We start from the raw sequence: 24,833 nt of genomic DNA on the forward strand, positions 1-24,833 counted from the left end.
CTCAGAAGAGCTCTCCTCCTACAAAACAACTAAATCTTACATTAAAAATGCTTTGTTGAGTTTGAAGAAATAAGCAAAACCTTTAAAGGCCCAACAATCAAACAGCAAAGATGTAAGTTGAAAATTTAACAGAAAGCAGTGAAGAATAAGTTAACCTTAAAGCTGAGTTGGTCCAAGGTGTAAATGCCCATGCTAACCCTGAGATTAAATGCTGTTATGAGAATGTATCACAGTGTGTAGGAGCTTAAGCAGGAGCCCCAAGTAGTTACCAGAATCTCTTAGATCATAGCAGAAGCAAACAGAAATCCTTTATAGCTTAAAGTATCATACTTTTAGGCACTTAGGATTCCCACAGAGTAAGATCTAGAAAAGAAATGCTCATAATCAGAGATCCTAAAATAGAAGGAAAGAAGACACAGGGATAAGCATCAGCATAAAGAAGAAACACTTCATATGCTTTTCAAAAGGTTTTTTTTAAAACTATAATTGATATTCTTAAGGAAAGAAAATGTAATTACATAAAATGCTCAGTTAAAACCACAAAAGGCAGAAAAAGTGTGGAAGACAAAAGTCAGGAAAATGGGCAAGAAGAAGAAAAAAGTAACAAATATGGTAGATATTGATCCAACTATATCAATCATTTTAAATGTTGATGGTCTTATATGCACCAATTAAAAGACAGAGGTAGTCTTTTAATGCCTGGTGGGTGCCTGGTGGTTCAGTAGGTTGGGCATCTGCTTTCAGCTCAGGTCATGATCTCAATGTCCTGGGACTGAGCCCTGCATCAGGCTCCCTGCTCAGGATCTCTCTCTGTGATTTTTTTTAAGGTTTTATTTATTTATTCAAGAAAGATACAGAGAAAGAGGCAGAGACATAGGCAGAGGGAGAAGCAGGCTCCCCACAAGGAACCTGAGCAGACATTCAACCACTGAGCCACCTAGGTGTCCCATAAATAAAATCTTTAAAAAAAAAAAAATACACTGGTAGTCAAAGCTGATAAAAGAACAAGATCTCAATGTATATTCTACAAGAAACTGAATTTGAATAAAAAGACAGACTGATAGTAAAGGGATGCTGAAATATAGATCATGCTAACATTAATCAAAAGAGTGGGGATCTATATTAATTTCAGCCAGAGCAGACTTCAGAGCAGGGGAAGCTATCATGGATAAAGAAGGAATTGCATAATGATAAAGAGGTCAGTAGTTCAGAAAACATAAAAATTCTTAATAAATATGTATTTAACAATACAGTATCAAAATATGTGAAGCAAAAGCTGATAGGACTACACGGAGAAATAGATGAACCTACCATCATGATTGAAGACTTGAATGCTTCTCCATCAGAAATGGACAGATCCAGGAGGCAAAAAATTAGTAGGTACATAGTTGAATTCAACAATGCCATCAATTAACTGGATATAGTTGACATCTATTGAGAATTCATCAAACAACAGCAGAATACACATTCTGTTCATGCTCACATGGGACATTTACCAAGGTAGAGTACATTCTGGGCCATACATCACACCTTAAAAATTTAAAAGATGGGGCTGAAATTTCCAAGCTTCTAATCATAGCTTAGTCCTCCTGGTGGCCAGCCTCCATTCAGGAGCCCACCCACCATTGCTCCATAAGAACAAAAGACACTCCTATCACCCAGGAGATTCCAAAGGAATCTGTTAAATAATGCCATCTCTACATATATCCAGTTTCCAAATGTGGAGTTGTTGGCGAGATTTCTACTTAGTTCCATTGTTGAATTTGTCTGACTTTGTGCCAGCATCATACTGTCTAAATTATAATAACCATTTGCTTGCTAATGAGGTAATTTTTTGTCAACCCCTTACTGGTGCTTCTTTTCAGGAAGTATCCTGTATGTTCTGGGATCTTTTTTTAGGCATAGTTATTCTAAGTCAATAATCCACTTTCAACCTCATTGTCATCATCATTTGATATTACATTTGACAGTTAACAAATACATCTTCATCATCTGTCATATACATATACATGACCTATGTTAGGGGCTGTAGCGCTGAACTGTGCTATTATGGCCCCTAACCTAAGATAGCTTATAGACTTACTCTGGATTTTGTTTACTGTGCTCTAAGATAGCAAGCATATTCTCTTTCAAAGGAATGTGCAATTCAAAATTGAAAAGAGGGGGATCCCTGGGTGACTCAGTGGTTTAGCGTCTGCCTTTGGCTCATGGCGTGATCTTGGAGACCCAGGATCGAGTCCCACATTGGGCTCCCTGCATGGAGCCTGCTTCTCCCTCTGCCTGTGTCTCTGCCTCTCTCTCTCTGTGTGTCTGTCATGAATAAATAAATAGAATATTAAAAAAAAATGAAGAAGAAAATATGACCATCTTCCCCTTGATTTTTAAGAGATGCAAAATAAGACAACCTCAGAAGTTTGCATCTAAGCATAACTGACTTCCAGCCAATTCCCAGTATGTATTTAAATTCTGGCAGGTCCGCACATCTGCATACTTTATTCCATATTGGTGAAAAGTCTGGAAAGTGGGTAAAAGCTTGTTAAAGTAAAATTAGAAAACCCAACTTTCGATGTAACTAGAGGAGGTATTTCTGTGATGTGATGCATGCTTGTGCTTGTAAGAAGGCACTGGTCTTCTAAATAGAATTCATTATAGCCATTAAAGAAATGATCCCTTTAGGTACCAGAATTATCAACTGCTATAATTCAGCTAGTACTTGCATTGTTCGTGATGGCAGGGAGTATTTTAATTAAGCAAAGTCAGACTTTTGAGGATTAAATCATTTGTCAGTTACTTTGCAAAATGACAACTAGCCAACTGAAAACAAATTTTCATAAATAGGAGGGGTAAAGGAGATGTCTAGGAAATCCTTTCTTCTGAAGCCAGGGGACAAATGAAAGACCATGGGAAGGCAGAGGAACAATAGAAAGAAGTGACAAAATAGAAAGCTCACGTTTTCACTTAGCCTATCCCATTCCCGCTGCTTGAACTTAGGCTGTGATTTTTGGAGTGTTCTGTTCTCAAAGAGTTTTGCCAATCAGGAAGAGTGATGAAACCAGAGAGCCCATAAAACTGGAAAAGTACAGATGAGATAGCAAAAGCTTGTCAAGAGACAGAAGCTTGTGTAAAAAAATGTTTTTAGAAGCAAATACCAGCAAAATATACTAAGTTTCTATTGAGGAAAGTATTAGAAGACATAAGATGCTATATAATACTGTCTTTATTCAAAACCAATGATAGTAACGAGTCCGGGAAGGCTATAGGAATTAATTTTGAGTTGAAATGGGGGTAAGGCAGCAATTTATTGGATGGCAGTTGCTGGTGCTTGTGCTTGAGCAACTTTGTGAAATCTCAGATTTCTTTCCCATTTGCACATAGGGATAGGCCCATTAGAAGACCTAAGTCCAAAAACTCATTGCCTAACCACACTCTCTGTATCATATAGAAGCATCATACTTTTCAAAAACCCCTAAAGAGGAGTGAATACAGGAGCAGAGCAAAGCTGTTTTAGTACTCCTCTGCTTGAAAGCAAATTTCTTTTTTAATGGTAAGAATTATTAGACTTCTATAAAATGAATACCTATTAGATTTCCTTTTAAGATCCTTTCTCTAACCTCCTAATTGTACATAAAAGTTCCTAGATGCCAGAGAAATTTGTGTTGGACTAGTTGTAAAAAAAATATAGATACCCCACTTTCTTTCTCTCTTCCCTTCCCTCCCCTCTACTTTCCCTCCCCTTCCCCTTCTTTTCCTTTTCTTCAGTCTGTCTTTTTTGGGGCCTCTTTTGTCTGTCAGACAGATTTAGAGCACTAGTGAATTACAAAAGGAGGCAGAGAAACCAGAGGGGAGAAATGATGCCCAGCAATAGGCCACATATTTGAGTCTGTAATATATTTTCACACTCTAATCTTGAATACAATTCCAATGTGGAAAAAAAATGCTTCACCGCTTGCATACCTGACTCCTCATTCTCTCTTGTGTTTATTATTTTCTAAATGGCTCAACTTTGAGGTGATTTTAAGGCAGTAGTGTTATAATGTTTCTCTATTTATGGGAGGATTAATCAAATGTGCTTAACATTATAATTGTCCTGAAGGCCAACTTTGACCACATTGTTTACATTGTTAAGGTAATGTTGAATTTCTCATTCAAATACTGATTATTATTTTCCACTATTTCTAATATTTCCATTATTATTTTTAAGTCAGGTGCTCTGTTCTTGAGCTGTTTATGGAACAGAATGGTAGTTAATGTTTATGGCATTTACCCAAACCAATTCCATTTCCCACAGAACAATCAAAATATCCAGAACACAGCCTCACTTTTGCTAATTCATCTGGTTTTCTGCAATAAATTGTGTGTATAGTTCTCTACACTAATGAAAGTGTATTTTGCTTGTGAAAAAATAATTCAGCTCCATATGTTCACTTATATGATGGGTATAAAGATCTGAAATGCTTCTCTTTATTATAAAATATTTTTTAAAAATTTTCACATATTTCAAATAACTAATATTTAAAAAACAGAGTTTTTCATCTACCATTTTAATATATATAGTTCAATATATATAGCTGCTCTCATTCAGCCTTAAAAATATTATGATTTTTTAAAATGACACACTTATTCTCGTAGAAAGTTACATGGTGTATATAACCCTTTAAGCTAAAAAAAATATGAAATTGCCACAAAAAGGCTAACGAGTTATAGCATAAAAGATCATTTTTAAATTTTCCGACAGTTTAGCACATTAGAAGGACAAAAATCAGTAGCACATTTGCCCAGTCCTGAAAAACATCTTGATTTAATCAAGACACTCTGTAGGCTTTTATAATTCAAAATAATTGTACTGTCTGTGAAATCAGACATTCAGATATGTAAGCTACCGTTTTAATAAGAAATGAATCAAAGATTAGAGAAACATTACATTTACTTTCTTGTTTTCTCTTACAAGCAAATGTAGCTTTCCAACACAAAGACATTTCCTTCTATTTACTCTTTAAAGTTATATTTATACAATTGATGTATATTGTCAACATTAATGAAATGTCTGTCAAAATGTATAACAACACAGAAGTATAACAATTGCAGTTTCAAGGATAACTTACCCTTGAAATTCAGTTTTTTACTGTCTTTAATGGAATGGAAATTTGAAATGATCTGTGTGGGGAATTATTTTGATTAGTACTATCATCATTGATTCCCCCCAATTACCTTACTTCAAATTAGAAAAATACATTTTTTTCTCTTTGCTTTTCTTTCCATCCTGAAAGCAAATGAATTTTAGGGTTCAAAACATCATTGGCTAGCCAATTTAACCATATTAACTGTATGCTTACAGGTGAAAATCATGGGTAAATTTTGCAAGAGGTTATATATATATATATATATATATATGAATTTAATATATATATAAAATATTGAAAGACTAAGGAAAGTGGTGCCAATAAACATGAATCTGAATTCTAATTTTGGCACATTCCAGCATTTTGAGAACAGCAAATCATTCTCTGAATCTCTGTTTAAAAAAAAAAAAAGTCTGTAGGAAAAAGGTAATCTCATTTAAAAATAATATTTTTCTAAGCAACAAGTAAAATTATGTAGATGAACATATGAATGAACCATAAAATCCCATACAGATCTCTGTTAATATGTAGAATCAGAGATAAAGCAGTCTTTGGGAATGTAAATTGGTACAGCCACTATGGAAAACGGTATGGTGGTTCCTCAAAATATTAAAGATAGAGGTATCGTATGGTTCAGGAATTCCAGTCTTAGGCATGTATCTGAAGAAAATGACATCAGTGTTTTAAAGAAATATCTGCACCCCCTTTTCATTGTAACATTATTCACAATAGCCAAAATATAGAAATAACCTAAGTGTCAATTGATGGATAGATAAAAGAAAATGTGGTACACACACACACACTCACACACACACACACACACACACACTGACTCACTCACAAATATTCTTTAGTCATAAAAAGAAGGAAATCCTGCCATTTGTAATAGTATGATTGGACTTTGAAGGCATTATATACTAAGTGAAATAAGTCAAAGTAAGACAAATCTGTATGATCTCATTTATATGTAGAACCTGAAGGGGAAAAAACAAAAAAACAACAACCAAATTCATAGAACAGATCACTGGTTGCCAGAGGTGGGGGTATATGGGTGGGAAAAAAAAAAAAAAAAAGGTAAGTTAAAAAAGCCATGATTATTTAGAAATTAGATATTTTTCCTTGAGAGTCAAATCATAAAATCAGTGTTGCAAAGCACTACTAAGCACAATCATCAAAAATATAGAATGACTCTCATTAGACATGATAGGAATTAATTGAAATAATATAATCAAACAGCTCAAAAATAAAACATGGTTAAAAACCAGCTAATTCATAAAAGTTGTTGGTAGCAAAGACACTTAGGAAATTCAATTATCAACTCTATGAACTCTCATTTGACTCCAGTTTGATGGTTTACCATGACCTTTAAATTCAGTTACTATTTAATTAAAATTCATTCTAGTTTCATTTAATATACCATGGGAGCCCTGTTTTCTTTTTCAAATCTCCAGGGATTTAGGGGTAAAAGGGCTGTTTCAAATATTTGTCTGTAACTCAGCTCTTACATGAATCTCCATTTTGTCTCCTGCTGAACTGTCATTCTTCTTCATCCCTACCAGGCCCTTATTAAGCCTTCCCACAGAACCACCCAAATGAGAATAAGTGCATAACAATATAAAACTGTGACCAACATTCCAAGGATTGTGGTGTGGGTAGTAGCAGTTAGAGCAGAGCACAGAACAGTACGGAACGTGAAGGTCACTCAGGAGCTGTACCTAATCTCTGGGTTTAAAAATCTGCCTCTCCTTGAAGAGCCTCATCTTTGTAGGCTTCTTATTCTCATTCATCTTGGTTGTCTCTCCCTAAGTCAAAAATCTCCCCTCTCTCTACAGTGGAGAACAATTCAGTTCCCTCCGAGTGAACGGCGTGTCTCCTCTGCATTGACAAAATTTATGAGAGTGATCTATTAAACAAAGGGCCAAGGAGCAGTTCCAGAATTCCACGCTTGCCAATTGTGTTAGTTTCCTAGCGCTGCCTTAGCAAGGTACCAAAGACCAAAAAGTATGAGCCTTAAAACAGCAGATATTTATTCTCTCATAGTTCTGGAGGCTTGAAGTGAAAAACTGAGATGCTGGCAGCATTGATTTGAATCTTCCCTGAATTTCTGAGGTAGAATCTGTTGTTTGCCTCTCTCCTGGCTTCTGACGGTTTGCACCAATCCTCGGTGTTCCTCGACTATGGATGTGTCACTCCAATCCTTGCCTTCCTCTTCACAGGGGCCTTCTTCCCCCCTTGTCTGTGTAATTTCCCTTTTCTTATAAGGACATCAGTCGCTGAATTCAAGGAGGCCCTAATCCAGTATGACCGCGTTTTAACTTAATTATATCTATAAAGACCATTTCAAAGGAAGGTCATCTCCACAGGTTTAGAAGTTTTGATTTCAATATATTTTACTGAGGGGCACAGTTAAATCCATAACATGAAGCAAATGGCTTAAGCAGAAACCTTAAAACTAGACTTTTTCTCTCTCGTTGGCCTACCCTACGGTTTGGCAGAGCTGCTGCTCTCTAATATGAGACACCCCACCTTGCGGGGTGCTCATTATTTTTGTGTTTCGTAGGGTAGCAGAGCATGGCACCCCAACATATACTATTTTGGCATAAAGCTTAGGTTGAGCTGAAAGCTATTGGGAAGAAGCAGATGCAAGAAAAAAAGCAGATACAAGAAAAGCTGTCTGCCCTCCCCCATGTGCCTGAAAGCAGGATGCAAATTTACAAAGATGCCCTCTTTTCCTTTTCTATGAGGAAGGACAAAGGTTAATCACTGCAGACAATTTATGACCTTTATCAGCTTAGAGACAGCATCAGAGGAACTGATAAAACAAACTTTATTAACTAACCTCATTTGCCGTTAATCTCCCATGTATTTGCCTCCCCACAATTTGCCAGCCCTGGAGACCCAGAGTCCTTTTTGCTTGTCCTATCGCTTCTCTAAAAATGTATCATCCCTTTGCTAAGATGCTACCTAAGCCCAAGTTCTAACCAAACCTCTGAGTTACTCATCTCGTCTACTCCCTTGCGTTGCATGCACAATGCATGTTAATAAATACGTTTGTTTTTCTTTTGTTAATCTGTTTTAGGCCCATCTAATTTACAGGGCCCCAGCTGGAAGAAACTAGGTTGGATAGAGAAAGAGATTTTTCCTCCCCTATAACTCCTATAAATATACTTGAGCTTCATTACGGGATGCAAATAAATTGCTTGGGAATAGATCCATCCTTCCTTTTAAGATTTGTTAGGGGGGATCAGAGCAGAGCTCAATTTAGGACTGATTACTCCTCTACCACAGAGGTAAGACTCTTGTGCATATTCCAGGGCCTCAGGAATCATGATGAGGCTTTCCAGCTGGGTCAGTGGGACCGGGCACTATTCCCTCCAGCCTTACGTGAGTTCCAACACCTCTGGTTCCAGACTTCTGGGTGATTCTTTCCCTGACTTTGGGTAGTTTCCTCACACACGTGTTGATCAGTGCTCAGGGGTCCCATCTGCAGGTCTCCAGGCAGCTCTCTTTTCTCCAGTACTCTGTCCTGGGAGCCCTGCCTCCTTTGATCTCCCAGTCTCTCCACCTTCATGTTCTGATACTAGGGGATCTCCTGAGCTCTGCTTGGGCGCCCTGCTGCAGCCTTGTGTGGCCTTCCCCCAGTTACTCAGCCGTCCTCCTGTGTATGAGCAGATGGTTTCCAACACCTTAGTAGTTACAGTGCTGCAGTGATAACCTTGTGCTTATGCTCATATCATTAGAGGTGAATTTAACAATACGATTTCTAGGAGTGTAATTACTGAGTCAAAAAGTAAGTGTACCTGAAGATCTATTGCTGCCTTGCCAAAATATTTCCTTGGAAAGATTGTATTGATTTCCATTGGCATTAGCTACAAATGAATGTGTCTGTTTCTCCTCAATCCCATGAACAGAAAGTATTGTCAGGGTCTTAAATTATTGTCAGTCTGATAGCTGAGAAATGGTATTTCAATATTGTTTTACTTTTCATTCTCTAGTTACGAGTGAGTTTTGAAGGTCTTTTTGTGTGTTTGACAATCATTTATTTTTATGGGGTTTTTTTGGTGACTTTTCTATTCATACTTTTTCCTAATTTTTATTAAATTTTTTTGACATTTTATCCTCAATTTAAAGAGTTCTTTATATATGAGAATAGTAACTCTTTGTTTATGTTATTTATTGTAAAACCCCCCCCCCCCCCAGTTTTTAAATTTTGTTTCATATAATAAAATGTACTTTTAATTTCGTGCTTAGTCAAATTGATTGGTCTTTTCATTTATCACATCTCAGTGTTATGTCATAGGTGAGTAGCCGTTCTCTACACCAAAGTTAAAGAGCAAAACATTCATGTAGTTTTATTTCATTTTATTTCATCTCAATGTTATGTCATAGGTGAGTAACCATTCTCTATATCAAAGTTAAAGAGTAAGCTACTCATGTAATTTTATTTTACTTCATTTAAAAAATTTAGATCCTTAATCTTTTTAGAGTTTATTATTAAGATACGATTCTAATTTTATCTTTTTTTCTAAATTATTATCCTGTTGCCAAGAGCACCATTTATTTAAAAAGATTAGCCTCACAGTAGTGCTTTGAAGTACCTTAATTGTCATGTACCAAGTTGCCACATATATTTGTGTATAATTGACTCTATCCAAGAATCAGGGATTCTCCTACCTCTGTTTGTCCAAATCCTATTTGGTGTCTTTCTTTTTTTTTTTTTTTTTTTTATTTGGTGTCTTTCAAGAATGCTTTAGAATGTACTTGTAAAGGTTCTTATGTTTCTCCTGAAATTTATTTCTAAGTACTGATTTCTGTGTTGTTATTGTAAAAATGGTTTCTTTACCCTTATATTGTGTTTCTTGTTTGTGTAAAAGAAGAATTTTTTAATTCTCTGCATTGATTATATACGCTGGTATTTCTTTGAATTTAATTACCTTTTGAATAAGTTTTTTCATTGATTCTCTGGGATCTTCTTAAGTATGCTATTATATCTATAAATATATATTGTTTAACTTCCTTTTTAGTTATTCTTGTGGCTCTACTTGATTTTTATTGTCTAATTGTACTGCCTGATGTTTAAATACAATATGCAACATTTCTGTATTACTCATCTGTCTTTACCCTACACCTTTGTTTTATAAGTACATTTACATATTTTAACATGCTTATTTCTTTTCTTGAAATTTCCCTGTCATATTTTGGTTGAATGAAACTCATCCTCTAGTACAGAGGTTGACAGACTATTGCCTACTGACCAAATCCAGTCTACCTCCTGGTTTTATAAAGTTTTATTAAAACACAGCCATTCCCATTTATTTATCTTTTGACTTATATTTTGACTGTTTTCATACTACAATGGCAGTTAAGTAATTACAACAAAGACAACAGAGCCCTCATATCCTAAAATATTTACTACTTGGACTTTTATGAAAAAGAGCATATACCTAAGCATAGAATTTCTGGGTGATAGGTAAGTGTATCTCCAAATTTACTAGATAAAATTGAATTAAAGAATTTCTGTCTTTCCCTTATCATCTAAGAATTTCTATTTCTTGAAATTTTGACAAAAACTTATTTATATAAAAATGTAAATCTAGTAGTTTTCAACTGAAGGTTTGACTACTAACATAATTTCTTTAATCTATTTTAGGTCTTTCTTTCTTATTGAATCAATTTTAATAATTTCTATTTTTATAAAAATTCTCATTTTTATGATTTTAAATATGAAGTTATTAACTTTCTTAAAGTACTATTATAATTTTAAAACTTTACTGTAAATATATGACCTTTTTCATTGGTATTATTGCTTATTTTTAATTCCTCTCTTCCTTCCTTTCTTTCATCTATTATGTTTGTCTAGGAATGTAGTATCTTCAAAAGACCATTTATCAGTTTGTTCTCTGTAAAGTTTCTTCGTTTTCATTACATTAATTTTTTGCTCTTTTTTTTTTTTTTTTTTTTTAATGTCTTCTACTTCCTATGGGTTTACTCTCATTTTAATTATACTTAACTTTGCAAGTTGGATACTGGGCTAATTCCATTTTCTTATTTTCTAGTATAATTATTTACTGCTGATCATTTTCTTATAAGCAATATTTTGTGTTCATTTATCAACCTTTATATGTAATGCCTTTATTATTGTTCTATAGTAAATATTTCTAAATTACATATAATTTTTTCTGGGACACATAATTATTTACAATATTTCTACCATTTTTCTTTTGTCTCTTAGTTAGATATTCCTGGCTTTCGTGATTTTGATTAGGGAATAAGATCTGTGTAGCTTGTTTTTTAGTATTTTGGTTATTTATTTGGACCCTACTATGTAGTTATTATTTATACTTGTTCTTTGTGTTTTTGAAGTGATATATAATCTTCTAGTACAATTTTTAGTCAACATTTGGTCAGTACCAATGAATGGATGGTAATACAAATAGATGAATACATGAACAGGTTGTGAAAGAAATAAACATTTCAGATCTAAGGTTGTCAGTCACTAAAATTATCATCTTCCATTGATAAATTCTCTCTTTTTTGATTTATATTTTGTTTGGTGTGATGCTAGTTTGATATACTGAGAATGAGAAATCTATCATATATCAAAGTAGAGATATTATTTAGGCGGCAAACTACAGAAAAGGAATTCAAATGGAAATACTAAGTTAAAATATGAAATTAAGCATAATTAGTCTATAAATAGACTCAATGAGATCCTATGTAGCTTATAGGAGGTCTTTAATCAACATTTGTTAATTCATATATTAATCAGTAGGGGGGGCATTTCAGATAGAAAATAAAAAAGAAACTGCAGAATTCATAGATTAGGTAAAGAAGGAGAAGACCAAACAGACAAGTACGGAGTGATGGGCAATAAAGCAGTATTAGCAGAGGGCAGAATTGTCAGCAAACCAAAAGGGTAAGATGTTTCTAGAATAATTGAGTCCTATACCATAGAATTCTTCTAAGTGTCAAATAAAACAAAAATATACAGAAATACTTATTAATGAGCATTGATTACTTCATCTGCCTGTTCTAGTCACCAAAACTTTATGCGCAATAGTTAACTGGATCTAAACATTCTAAACTTGAGTTTCTAACTAGAAGAGGCTTTTCTAACCATTATATGACCTCGGATTGCTGCTTTATTTTTTTTTTTATTTTTATTTTTTTGGATTGCTGCTTTAATATGAAAAGGAAAACAGGTTGTCTGAAAAATCTTCATCGACAGCATCACTAATCAAACTTCAGAGCAGTAACTTCAGGGCAGTGGGAAAATTTAATCTTCCATGAAATACAGTGCTAAATAAAGAAACCTAGTGACCATTTGCAAATAAAGACATTCATCAAGTATAGATGGGATGAATGTCAGAAAGTTGAACGCCCGTTTGGTACATATGCACTATATAATTAAAAGAGAAAATTAACTGCTGCTGGAAATGTCATATTTGAGAAGTGTTTTAAAAGCACTACAGACAAAGGCAGACTTAGGAGAAGGAAGGAATGAAAAGTCATTAAATTTTTCTAAAATGTATTATATGGCAAGCTTTTTGAGAATGTGTGTGTGTGTGAGAGAGAGAGACAGAGAGTGTGTGTTTTCAGTCATAATTTTGTACCAGAATACTTAATTTACTCATATTTACAAGTGTTAGAGAATTGATATCAACCTGATGTTTCTGATAACAATAGTAATTTGAAAAAGGATACTGAAACAGTACAGAAATTACTTTATATGGACAGGTTCTTGATAATTGAGAAAGAATTATGGACTCAGCATTTCAGGAGTACAGCTTGTTCATTAAGTTATCTTCATATGTTTATTTTATTTTTTTTTGTTTAATGCTAAAAACAAAACAAAGTTAAACCTACATTTGAGAATAAGTTCAAGGACTTTCATAACCTTTTATTAGTGAACCTGCTATCTCTCTGCATATATTGGCAAATATTTTTATCCAATTGGATTACTGGAAAAAAAAAACATTTTCTTTGTAATACTTGAGCTTCAGTGAGCTAAATTTCTAAAATAGACATTAAAACTTTTTTCACTATAGAAAGGTTATTAATAAAAAATTCAATTTCATGTTTAATTATTATCTTAATAGTTCAGTCTTTGAACAAATGAGGCCAAGTCTGTTACTAATTTAAAATATGATTCAAGTAATTGGTAGTGTAATTCTTACGGATGGTAAAACTTGAATGATTACATTTGACCTTTTAATCAAGTCATGTGTTCAATTTTATTTATTTTTTGTTAATATCATTTTCATTAGTGACTTTTTCACTTGACTTACGTTTAATCTACTTCTAGTCTTATAGAACTTAATCATAGAGATGAGAATAAAAGTCTTAATCAGGATATTTCCAATGTGTTTACGATTATTTTTATCAATAGGCAATACCTTGCAGTCTATTTGGATGTTATTAGATACTGCCATGGTGTTTCTAAACTGTGTGTGTGTGTGTGAGTGTGTATTTATATATAATATCAACGATTTGTGAGAGTGATCTTTACTCCATATTTTTACCAAAAGTTGGCATTTTTAAACTTTTTTTATTTATTGGTCCTTTAGTGTTCTCTTCTGGGAAACAATAATATAAATACTCACATATATGTATTTTTCTATTGAGTTGCACATTTTTCTTATATTTAATGAAAGTTATGTAATTTGGATAGAAATAGTTTTTTATTTTTGTTATACATATTTTCTTATTTGAGTGTCTTTTATTAAGCAGTTCTTAATTTTAGTGTAATCAGATTTTTCAATTTTTTTAAATTGTGTATACATTTCAGGGATTACTTTAAGAAATATTTTACTATTTATAGATAAATAAGATGTGCCTGATATTTATTTCTAAAACTTTGTATTTTTTATTTTATTTTATTTTATTTATTTATTTATTATTTATTTATTTATTTATTTATTTATTTATGATAGTCACAGAGAGAGAGAGAGGCAGAGACACAGGCAGAGGGAGAAGCAGGCTCCATGCACCGGGAGCCCGACGTGGGATTCGATCCCGGGTCTCCAGGATCGCGCCCTGGGCCAAAGGCAGGCGCTAAACCACTGCGCCACCCAGGGATCCCCTGTATTTTTTATTTTAATGCACATGGAATAGATTTTTGCATTTAAAAAGTGTTATCTTTTGTAATTGATTTCTAATTTCATTGCATTGGTGAAAGGTTTCATAATCTATAAAATATTTTTGAAACTTTGGGAGATTAATTTTTAATGAAGTTTCTGTTTGTGTTTTTTCTGTAATTATTGGTAGTACAATTCTGTGTACATTCATTAAACACTGTATTCTTAGAAATTTGTGAGTGGTGTGTTTTAATACCCATTGTGATCATAGGTTTATCAATTTCTGTTATTCTCTGTATAAAATAAGATGTTTATTTAATGCATTTAAATTTAGAATTTTAGGAAAGCCTGGGTGGCCCAGCAGTTGAGTGTCTCAGCCTTTGGCTGAGGGCGTGATCCCAGAGTGCAGGGGTTGAGTCCCACATTGGGCTCCCTGCATGGAGCCTGCTTCTCCCTCTGCCTGTGTTTCTGCCTCTCTCTCTCTCTCTGTGTCTCTCATGAATATATAAATAAAATCTTTAAATAAATAAATAAATTTAGAATTTTATTATCTTCTAAGACTAAAATTATGTTTTTACAGTCACCATTTTTATCTCTAGTAATTCTTCTCAGCTTAAAATCTCTGTTTTATCCTAATCACAACTACTTCACCATTCTTTCAGTTGCCATTTTCCTATATGTATTTCCAGACCATCCCTTGCAGTCTTTCTGTGTTCTTATGTTTGGAACAAACATCTTATTATGATCAAAGAAAGTTGGGGTGGATCTTTAATCAAACTCAATAGTCTCTTTCAGTTGATTCATTTTTATTAAGATAATTTTATCAATAATTTATTAAGATAATTTTGAATATATTTTAACGTATTTCAACCGTCTTATTTTATACTTTCTTGTCATCTTTTTTCTTTTCCACTTACTTCCTTTATCAACATTTTTTTCCCATTCAGTTTTTCTCCCTTGTACTAGATTTGAAATTTTTGTTTCTATTTATATTCTTAATTATACTTGAAATACAGCTATGAATTTTATTATATTTCTTGAGTTAATCAATGTCAAACTTCTTTTCAAATATTTCAGTGAATTTAGAATGTTTTCATTTTGATCACACGCACATACACATACGCCCTCCCATTCACATGGACTTAACGTCCAGCTATTTAGTTCTTGTGAGTTTATTTTTAATTTAAAAATATGTCTAATTTAATATATTGACTTGGAATTCCCATAACCAATAAATAATATATATTTAACCCAATATTTTTTTCTCTTTTTCTATACAGTGTTGTTCTAAAGACAATCAAGTTTCAATTTCATTGTTAGTTCCATTTTGCATGGAAAGAAAGCTTTGAGTAGCCCAGTCTTTTATTGGTGTCAAGGCCTCTTAGCTGTTCTGTCTAACACCATAGGTCCTAGCTGTGTGGGGCTTTTGATATTTAAATTAGATAAAGCATGCAACACTTGATCTCTGGGTTGCTAGTTTTAGCCTCATGTTGGCCATAGAACCTACTTAAAAAAACAAAACAAAAAAAGGGTAAATTAAACTTAAATAAACTTTAAAATCTTCAGCTGCACTAGACATATTTTAAGTGCTCGATAGCCTCATGTGGCTAGTGGCTATTGTATTGGTAGCACAGCTATAAAACACACATGGAAAGTCCATTTGCACCTCACTGTTGGAGGGTCTGGGGCTCTCACTCCTCATTATCCAAGAATAGTTTCTTTTTTCCCAAATGGCCCTTTAACAAGAGCTTTGAGAGTTATGCATCTGGTTTTCCGATTTGGATATTTGCCCCTTCTTTACTATTTGCTTTTTTTTTTTTTTTTCTGTTAACTCTAAGTAGGTTTTTTGGGATTTCCCCAAATTTTTCTTTTGGGGGGGGGGGCAATAGAACACTATGATACTGGAATAAAAGGCAAGGATAACTTATTTTTATTATTCCCATATATTTCCATACATTTTTTCCATGAACTGTCACTGTAACCTTTACAAATTATCAATTAATTTCTGTTGTTTTGTTTTTTTACAGCCTTGAAGGAACTCTATAGGAAACCACCCCTTTGTTACCAAAAAATTTTGGTGATGTTTCTTTTTTTGTTGTTTTGCTTTGTTTCTCTTTGATGTTTGCTTTTGCTCTTGACTCTGGAATAGTATATATTGCCAAGGAGACTGCTTTATTCTAATTTACATACCTTTTTTATGGCTTCTCATGTTTCATATGAAATTTAAGAAGATCTTTTTTACACTAAAGATATATATTCTTCTAGTACAGTTGCAGTTTATTTTTCATATTTAAATCTTGAACCTATCAGGAATTAATTCTAGTGTAAGCTATGAGATAGTAGTTTTATGTATTCTCAAGACATATGAATTTTTCTACGACTGTTCATTGAATAATCTATTATTTTCACTGATGAAAATCAGTGATGTTTTATGCAAAAGCCCTGTGTGTGTGTGTGTGTGTGTGTGTGTACATATGGTATTGAAGGGCTAATTTAGGACTATTTATTTTCTCCTTCCGTATGGTTTCTCTGTCTAATCTTGCACCAGTCCTAGAATAATAGGATATCCAGAAGTTTATTGTTACTGTTGTTATTCTTTTTCTTCTTGTTTTTAATGTCTATATGTAGAAACTTTATAATTCACTTGTTTTAAAAAATTACATTGTGGTTTTTATTGGTAACAGATTATGCTTTAAATATTAATTTAGAAAATTTAACATTTTATCTTACTGAGCAGTTCTAGCCAGAACAGCATATTGCCTTTTAATTGATTCAAATTTTATTTTTATGTTCCACAAGAGAGTTTTAAAATTTATTTCATATGAATCTTGAACATTACTTTTTAAATGTATTTCTGTAGGCTTAATCTTTTCTTGTTGCTATTGTAAATGGAGGCCTGTCAAATTGCTTTAGTTTTTGATAGAGGAAGGCAATTTAAATTTCAACCTCCAAGAGATTGCCCTTATTTTTTAAAATAGTTTTTCAGTTGATTTACTTTAGTTTCCCAGGCACACGATATTGTTTTGGATAAATAATGATGGTTTTGCTTGTTTTTTACCTTATTTCTCTCTTTTGTCAAATCATATAAGCTGTTATGTCCAAAATAGTGTTAAACAAGAGTGGTGATAGTGAATATCCTTGCACTGTTTCTTTTTCTTTTTTTTTTTTTAATATTTTATTTATATGAGAGAGAGAGAGCATGAGTGGGGATCTGAAGGGGTGGGGGAAGAGGGAGGAGCAGAGTCCCCCTGAATAGGGAGCCCCTATGTGGGGCTCAATCCCAGCACCCTAAGATCATAACCTGAGCCAAAGGCAGATACTTCACTGACTGAGCCACCCAGGTGTCCTGCCTTGCATGTTTCTAAATTTAACAAAAGCACTGATTTGTACATGAAAATCTATATCCATATTAATACAATAAGTTCTAGACTTATATCCAAATATGATTAAACTTATATCTACATTTTCTAATGTCAAATAAATATCCATGATTTAAACTTATTATGTACTATTTAAATCAAACATGGATGTTGAATTTTTATCATAAACTTTTTTTAACACTTAAGAAGCGATCACAAGCATTTTATATTTGAATCAATATTGTGCAAGCTGTATTCCTTCAATATTGAGTTATACTCAAATCCAGTAAGATTTTAGTTAATAATAGATTATCACTGTGTTATGCTCCTTTATTCTGCTTGCTAATGCTTAATTCAGGATTTATGTCTAAGAAGTGAAAATGTATTATTTCCTTGGCTTGTCTTCCACCTTCATTTAGATCCGTTAAAGGTGCTCTTGAACAATTTAAATAGTGTAAGTTTTATGTTGCCTAAGTAATTGGTAGAATTCCCTGAGTTTACTGAAATATCTGTGATTAGTATTTTATTTTTATGGGCTTGTGTGTCTGGAGATGTGGGAGGTGAAAGGTTGTTCTTTGACAAATGTCTCTCTTCTGTGGTAGTCTGTATGTTTCATGAGTATGGTATCTTAAATGGATTATCTTAGATTATTTTACCTGCATCTGCAAATTAATCTTCATAGTTTATAATTCCTTAATACCATCTTCTATGAAAATCTGCATCTTTTATTTTTGTTTGGTGTATTTGGTTTTTCCCCTTTTTAAAAAAGTTAAGGATTTATCTATTTTATTCTTTATTTTACCTATAGACTCCTTTCTCAGAAATTTAACTATATTCTACTTTTTAGTTCAATATATGCTATTTATTACTTTTTCAAAATATTTATTCCCTTTCCTTATTGCTTTAGCTTTTTAGGTTGGGTATTCATTAAATTTTTTTCTCTGCTTAGTAATATAAATCATTAGACTATTCAATATTTCTCTGAGCACTGCTTTAGATGTGTTAAATCAGCTATCCAATATAATATTTTCATTATTGCTCATTTTAGGGCAGTCTGTATTTTTTTTTTCTTTTTGTATTGGTTTTGAACCAAAAACTACTTGAGAGATTTTTTTTTTTTATTTTATAGTTTTGACAACATTTTTTTTACTCTCCTTTTATGAGATTTATAATGTTATGGACATTCCATTAATATGTTCTGCTGACTCATTTCATTCTTATAATAAACCTGAGAAGTATACCTTTAAATCCATATTTTGAACAATGCAAAGGGATCCTACAGTATTTAAGAAGCAGGATACATCATGGAAAAAATGAGGGTGAAAGTTAAAATTAAGCCTACATCTTCCATATGTCAATCATTTCTTTTTTGAGGTACATATAAAAAGAATTAATGTATATAATTTGTAAGTGAAAGGATGTGATTAAATGAGCCACAAGGGCCTGAGGTCCCAGCAAAAGTAGCCTTATCCACTCTTTTGATGGGATATTCAGCTTGAAAGGAATAAGAGATGGCAGTGGAAATACTGGAATTTGTGGAGACAAGTTTAACAGGAGACCCTGCTGTATTAGATGCATCAGTGCTTTTTCAGATCTTCTTGCCCTGAGTCACAAACAATGTCATCTTGCCTTAAAACTGCTATTCTTGTTAGTTACCATTTTGTTTTTTTATATTTCCCCATTTAAATGTCTTACATCATGATGGGATGGAACCTGAAAATTGGACACTAAATAATACTGTCACAACTCTTAGTGATCCATTGAAGAGAAGGTATCATTTATGGCTTCTCTGATTTATAGGATGAATACTAAAAAATGCAAAATTACAAACATAATTTCATTTTTTTCCCATAATTTCATTTGTAACTGAGAAACCCCCTCTCTCTTTTAAGCTTGGGTTATTTCCTTGAGAATGCACAGAAGAGCTTATAGATATTCTGTCTTGCAATTCAGAACCTGAATCTCTAGCAAGAATTCTATAGTACTGTAGCTTAAATGCTGTGAGTAGAAGATTCTGTGGAATCTAATTCATGCCTCGCTTTCCCAAAGAGTAAGTGGTGACCTGAAAGTCAAACTGTTCTCTTTGGCCTATAATGCAAGGAGAAAACTACACCTTCTAGACCTTCCTGATAGCAATTACCCTCACACAAAATTCTACTGTGGTTGTACTTTCAGAGAACACCTCTAACCTTGATCATAAGATATGATACAAAATAAGTCTGCTTCAGCAGAACAACACAGATTGTGCACAAGAGAACCATTCTAATGATTTTATTTCATTTAAGTCAATGAATGACTTGTCCCTTAAATTGCTATTAGCCAGGAGCTAATGTATCCCACTTACAAAAATTTGGTTGAAAAGCTTGTCAATGTCTGCAATTCCTTTTATTTTATGTACATAAAAGAAAAATGTAAAAACCCCATTTGTAAGAGAATCTGTTCTCCTTTGAAAGCAGAGATCATCCAGTTTTTGTGGTGGGTTTGTCTTTTAAAGGCAGCAAAATTACCCAATTTGTTTTTACCACAACCTATAAATGTCAAATATTCTCAATAAAAATGATAAACACATAATTTAACTGTCATGTGTATGCTCATAAAGCAAGAACATATGCTTGGTGAGACTTGGAGATAGAGTTTAACTTGGATTACACTATTGTAAAGTTATGAATATATGTAGAATATGTATTTATTGATTTTCAAAACAGCATTATTTGTTATTTAGCGATTAACATATTTTAGAAGGAATCACTTAGGCTTGCTGTTTCCTAGTAAAAGGCATCTTTATTACTTTGAAATAAGTTACATATATTTATATAGGATTATGATATTGGATATAGGGCCACATTTCGTTTTTTACAGCATATGCCATGACAATGAATGGAAGAAATGACTTAAAATTTGGTATGCTTTTATGGAGGGTTGGACTTGAGTTAGAGTACAATACTAATAGAAATCCAGTCCTGTTAGAAGCTTGAGGATGATTATATGCTTATTAAACTGTATGCATTGGATTTGTAGAAATAAATGATGAATTTCTACTACTGCCATGCATTCTAGTGTATTCCTATCTTCCAGGTACTGATAGGTCATTTATCTTTATTGTTCATGTTAAAAAGAGACAATCTGGCATACATTAAGAATTTACTGATATTCGTAGACCTATTTCAAGTTTTTCTTTTTTCAAAATGGCACTAGTTTCCCCAAATCCTTTATATTGCTAACATTATATGATTTTATTGAATGAATTGGCTTACTCCTCTATAATAAAGTAATCATATGAGGTGGGAAGAGAAAACCAAGTCAAACTAAACTTTGTTCTTTTTCTAGCAGAGACATAATTATAAATATATAGAAAATCATAGGCAACCTGCCATCAGGGTAGTAGCTGTTTTACACACATGAGTAAAACAAGCCCTGAAGAAAAAAGGCACTGCCTACATCATTCTCTTGTTTTAAAACAATTCTTCCCAACGTCTTCCCTGCAGTTCAGAACTAGAAGTCTGTTAGTCATCCTTAACACCTCCCTCTCATGCAATCTATTAGCAGTGATGTTGACTTCACTTCCTAGATATTCCAGATTCCATCATTTTTGTCTGCTGCCATTCTGCTCCTCTTGGAAGCTGACATCCTTGTTCATGCACCTTTTTAGTACCAGCAAAAAGTACTACTTCCCAGGTCAATTTACTTCCACATGTTCCCTCCTCAATTTATCTTCTATTATGTCCATGTCACTCTCATGTTTTCAGCCCTCAGTTGTACCATGAATGTCAAGCGAAATTCCAGGAAAGTCTAGGAGCCTGAATGGCCCCACCCATATTTAACTCCCCAAACTCATCTTGCACATTCTCCTGGCCTTTCCATTCTACCTTCTTACAGTCCATAGTTCCTGTCATGTTCTTTTCTACCCAAGGGTCTTTGTATATGTCATCTTGATGGCCTGGAGCATAATTTCTTCCCTTCTCATCCAGTTCCTGACTGACTAAGGAGTCTGAGACATTTCTTGGGCTTCAGAGCAAGCACAGCAGCCTTCCCTGAGCTCCCTGACAGATATGATCTGTTGTAGTTTTCCTTCTTAGCACATATCATAATAGTAATTTGGGTAATTATTTGTTGACTACCTATCCCTGTCACTAGACTACAGTCCTATGAAGGCAGGGTGGTGTTAGCTATTATTAACATGATACTATGGAAATATTTTGTTCTCTTTATTTAGTATAGTGCTTGCCACCTCACTGAATATTTGCTGAATGAAGACTGCGAATAAAGGAGTAAGAAAATTACAGTTCAGTTTAAAAGACTAGAAACAATGAAAGAGTGGTAACTTTGGAGGTGGGATACCTTGGGAAGTGGGTCAACCTAAACAGAATTTGAAGTTGAGTCACATTCCCCTCGTAGCAGGTCCTATTCAAAATATTTATAAACCTAGTGTTACAATAATAACAAAAAATAAGTATCATTAATTGAATATTTACCATGTCTCAGGAACTGCACCGGGTTCTTTATATTGTGCTTTAAAAGATTGAAGCCATGATTTTGTAAAGCATCTACAGTATATGGAGATGTCAAATGTTCCCAATTTCTGTGACATTTTTGTCTTTAGCAGGCAAAGATATCTGCTGAAAAGACATCAATTTGAATAAGTATATGAGGTTAATGTTTTGAGATGTAAACAGATGGAGGCTTCTTTTTTTGATATTTCCAACTATTCCATATGGCAGAAGGATTATATTTCTTTGAACAGTCAGCGTCCGTTTTTTCTGTTCCCGGGGTTGAAATTCCTGCCCTGTCTGGGATGAAAGAGAGCAGAGAATGAAGGGAAAGTCTAAAGATTAAAAGCTAGTATGTCTTGGAGTTCCCAGAAAAGGGATTGTAGAACCCCTGTGGCAACTCGATCAGAAGAGGCTTATGCCACTGTTGTCTAATGGGGCCAAGAATGTAGCAAGATCCCAGGGTTTCCCTTTGCCTATGTGGTGTGGAAGCAGAAGAAATGTCTGTGTCAGCCATCCAGCTATGTGATGCTGCTGAGCTAGTAGACTCCACTCAAGACCTTCTCATAGTTGAGGTATTGCTAGAATTATCTTACATTTAACCCCTCACCTAGTGCAAGGGAGACATAGTTGCATTTAACTTCCTTCTTAGAAATGAGTAAATTATTTATATTACTTTATGGTTTTGTTTGAATAGAAACTCTATTTTCTAGGGGAGGAAGAGAGGAAAGGAGAATGGTATTAGCCAGAGGAATGCAGAGAGATGATAGGCTTGAAAATCTCGAGTGACTAATACTGCTGTTTAGCATCACAGGAGTAAAGTGGCTTATATAGATATAAGTAGTAGATGAAACTGTATTACTCATAAGGCAAAACACATTTTAAATAGATCTCAATAGGCCAAGAAATCAAGATTTCTTAAAAAGAACGAGATTTGCTGTAGCCTTAGGGCAAAACAGGAATTCCTAGTGCCTATATGAGAGCAAGCACTTCCTACAGTCTTTTGAATTTTATGAGTATTCTCTCAGGATATATATATATATATATATATATATATATCCATTTAAATAGAAGTAAAAACTCCTTTAGAAGTGCTTCCTCTTTTTTAGATAATAAATACATGAAGCAAGGCTTTTTTAGGGATAGAGAGCGATTTGAAAGCTTTAATGCTCACAAATCACATTATTGTCATTGTATAATTTGAGTCTTTTTTCCAAATAGTTCAATTTATAGGTTCAAAGATATTTCTCAAAATTTGTATCAGTAAAAGAAGAACATGATATGCTTCAGAAATATTTTGCTATTTAGTTTTTTCTTAAGTTTTATCACCACCATCTTCATGGTTCATATGGAATAACAATTTGATTGCAATATGGAAAATTAATAGATTTTTCTCAATAAGAAAAATCAAAGGTTTCCTTTATTATTATTTTACTACTGTTTTGCTGAGTTCTAGTGAGAAACCTATTTTAATATTCAAAATATTCTGTTCTAAGATCAAAGGTCTAAATTCTTCTTGGTGTCATTGTGGTTTACATGTGGTTTTAAAGAGTTATTTATGAACACGGAATTTGTTCTGTAGAGAACAAAATGCTATGTGCAGAACATCAGGGTATATTTCATTTACCCATGATTTGAACTATTAATATTTTTCTTCTAGCTATAAAAAGAATGCTGGCTGCCCAGTAAAAAGGACACCGGCAAAGGGGTAACATGGCACCATTCAGGAAGCACCAGCCTGGGAGACAGAGGACAAGGGATAAGGTACTCCCTGACTATTCCTAATGATCTTGTTTTTTTGTTTTGTTTTTTTTAAAGATTTTATTTATTCATGAGACAGAGAGAGAGAGAGGAAGAGAGAGAAACAGGCTTTCCGCAGGGAGCCCCTATGGGACTTGATCCCCAGTCTCGGGATCACGCCCTGAGCTGAAGGCAGACACTCAACCGCTGAACCACCCAGGCGTCCCTGATTCTTGTTTTTGTTGAGTGCACCTGAATTTTGCCTCCCATTAATTCTGAGCCAAAAAATAATAATAGTGTTTTTCATATCCATGAACATGTATAACTTTTGTTTTCCCTCTCCCAAACAGGAGAGAAATATGCTTCAAGTTAGTGAGAATGAGAAATTATTGTGTATGCATTTGTCTAATCAGCATGAGAATCAACCTATAATCATTAATTGATTTTATAATAATTACCATGAAAGGCAGTGTGGTTTAATTGAGGAGAGAACTAGATTTACTATCAGCCACGCCTGAGTTGATGTTTTCTTTTTAGTGCTTATTAGTTGTGTAAACTTAATCGAGTTCCTTCAATTTCTGGGCCTTATCTGTAACATGAGGCTAACAATATTTACCTTCCTGTGTTGTTATAATGACTAAATAAAATAATTTGATAGATGCAGTGCATATCACGCTAAGTACTCACTCCACAAATGATTATTTTTATAACAGAAAAACTCTGAATCTTCACCGTCACTTATAGATGCATTGCATTTCTTCTGATAAACCTCAGGTACCTGCTACTTATTTTGTCCCTTTTGGGTACTTGTTGAGAACGTGATGGCTATTCATCTCTCTACGGCGAAAATCTTTATATGAATATGTATTACCTGACCCTGCCATTTTGACCAGCACTTAATCAGTCTATAACCAGTTGACTGAGCAAAGAGCTAGTAAGCCTATGGCTTAATGTAGGGATACACTAAGAGCACAAAGGGCTGTTTATAGCCCTTTTTTTGGAGAATTTTGAATGTGAAATCCTCAGACATGTTTCTTCTTTCCTATTTCC

The 24,833-nt window shown here is 33.6% G+C and overlaps 1 long non-coding RNA gene across 3 annotated transcripts in view; it reads left to right on the forward strand.

Annotated features, from left to right (window-relative positions):
• The window catches only part of LOC106559688, a 55,765-nt gene that overhangs the window by 13,279 nt on the left and 17,653 nt on the right, over positions 1-24,833 (forward strand). For all 3 annotated transcript variants that reach the window (XR_005369725.1, XR_005369724.1, XR_005369726.1), the window contains exon 4: positions 23,704-23,807. This is a non-coding gene — a long non-coding RNA (uncharacterized LOC106559688). The remainder of the gene's footprint in view (positions 1-23,703; positions 23,808-24,833) is intronic.

This window comes from Canis lupus, chromosome 14, assembly GCF_011100685.1.
Source record: "Canis lupus familiaris isolate Mischka breed German Shepherd chromosome 14, alternate assembly UU_Cfam_GSD_1.0, whole genome shotgun sequence".
Taxonomy (NCBI): domain Eukaryota; kingdom Metazoa; phylum Chordata; class Mammalia; order Carnivora; family Canidae; genus Canis; species Canis lupus.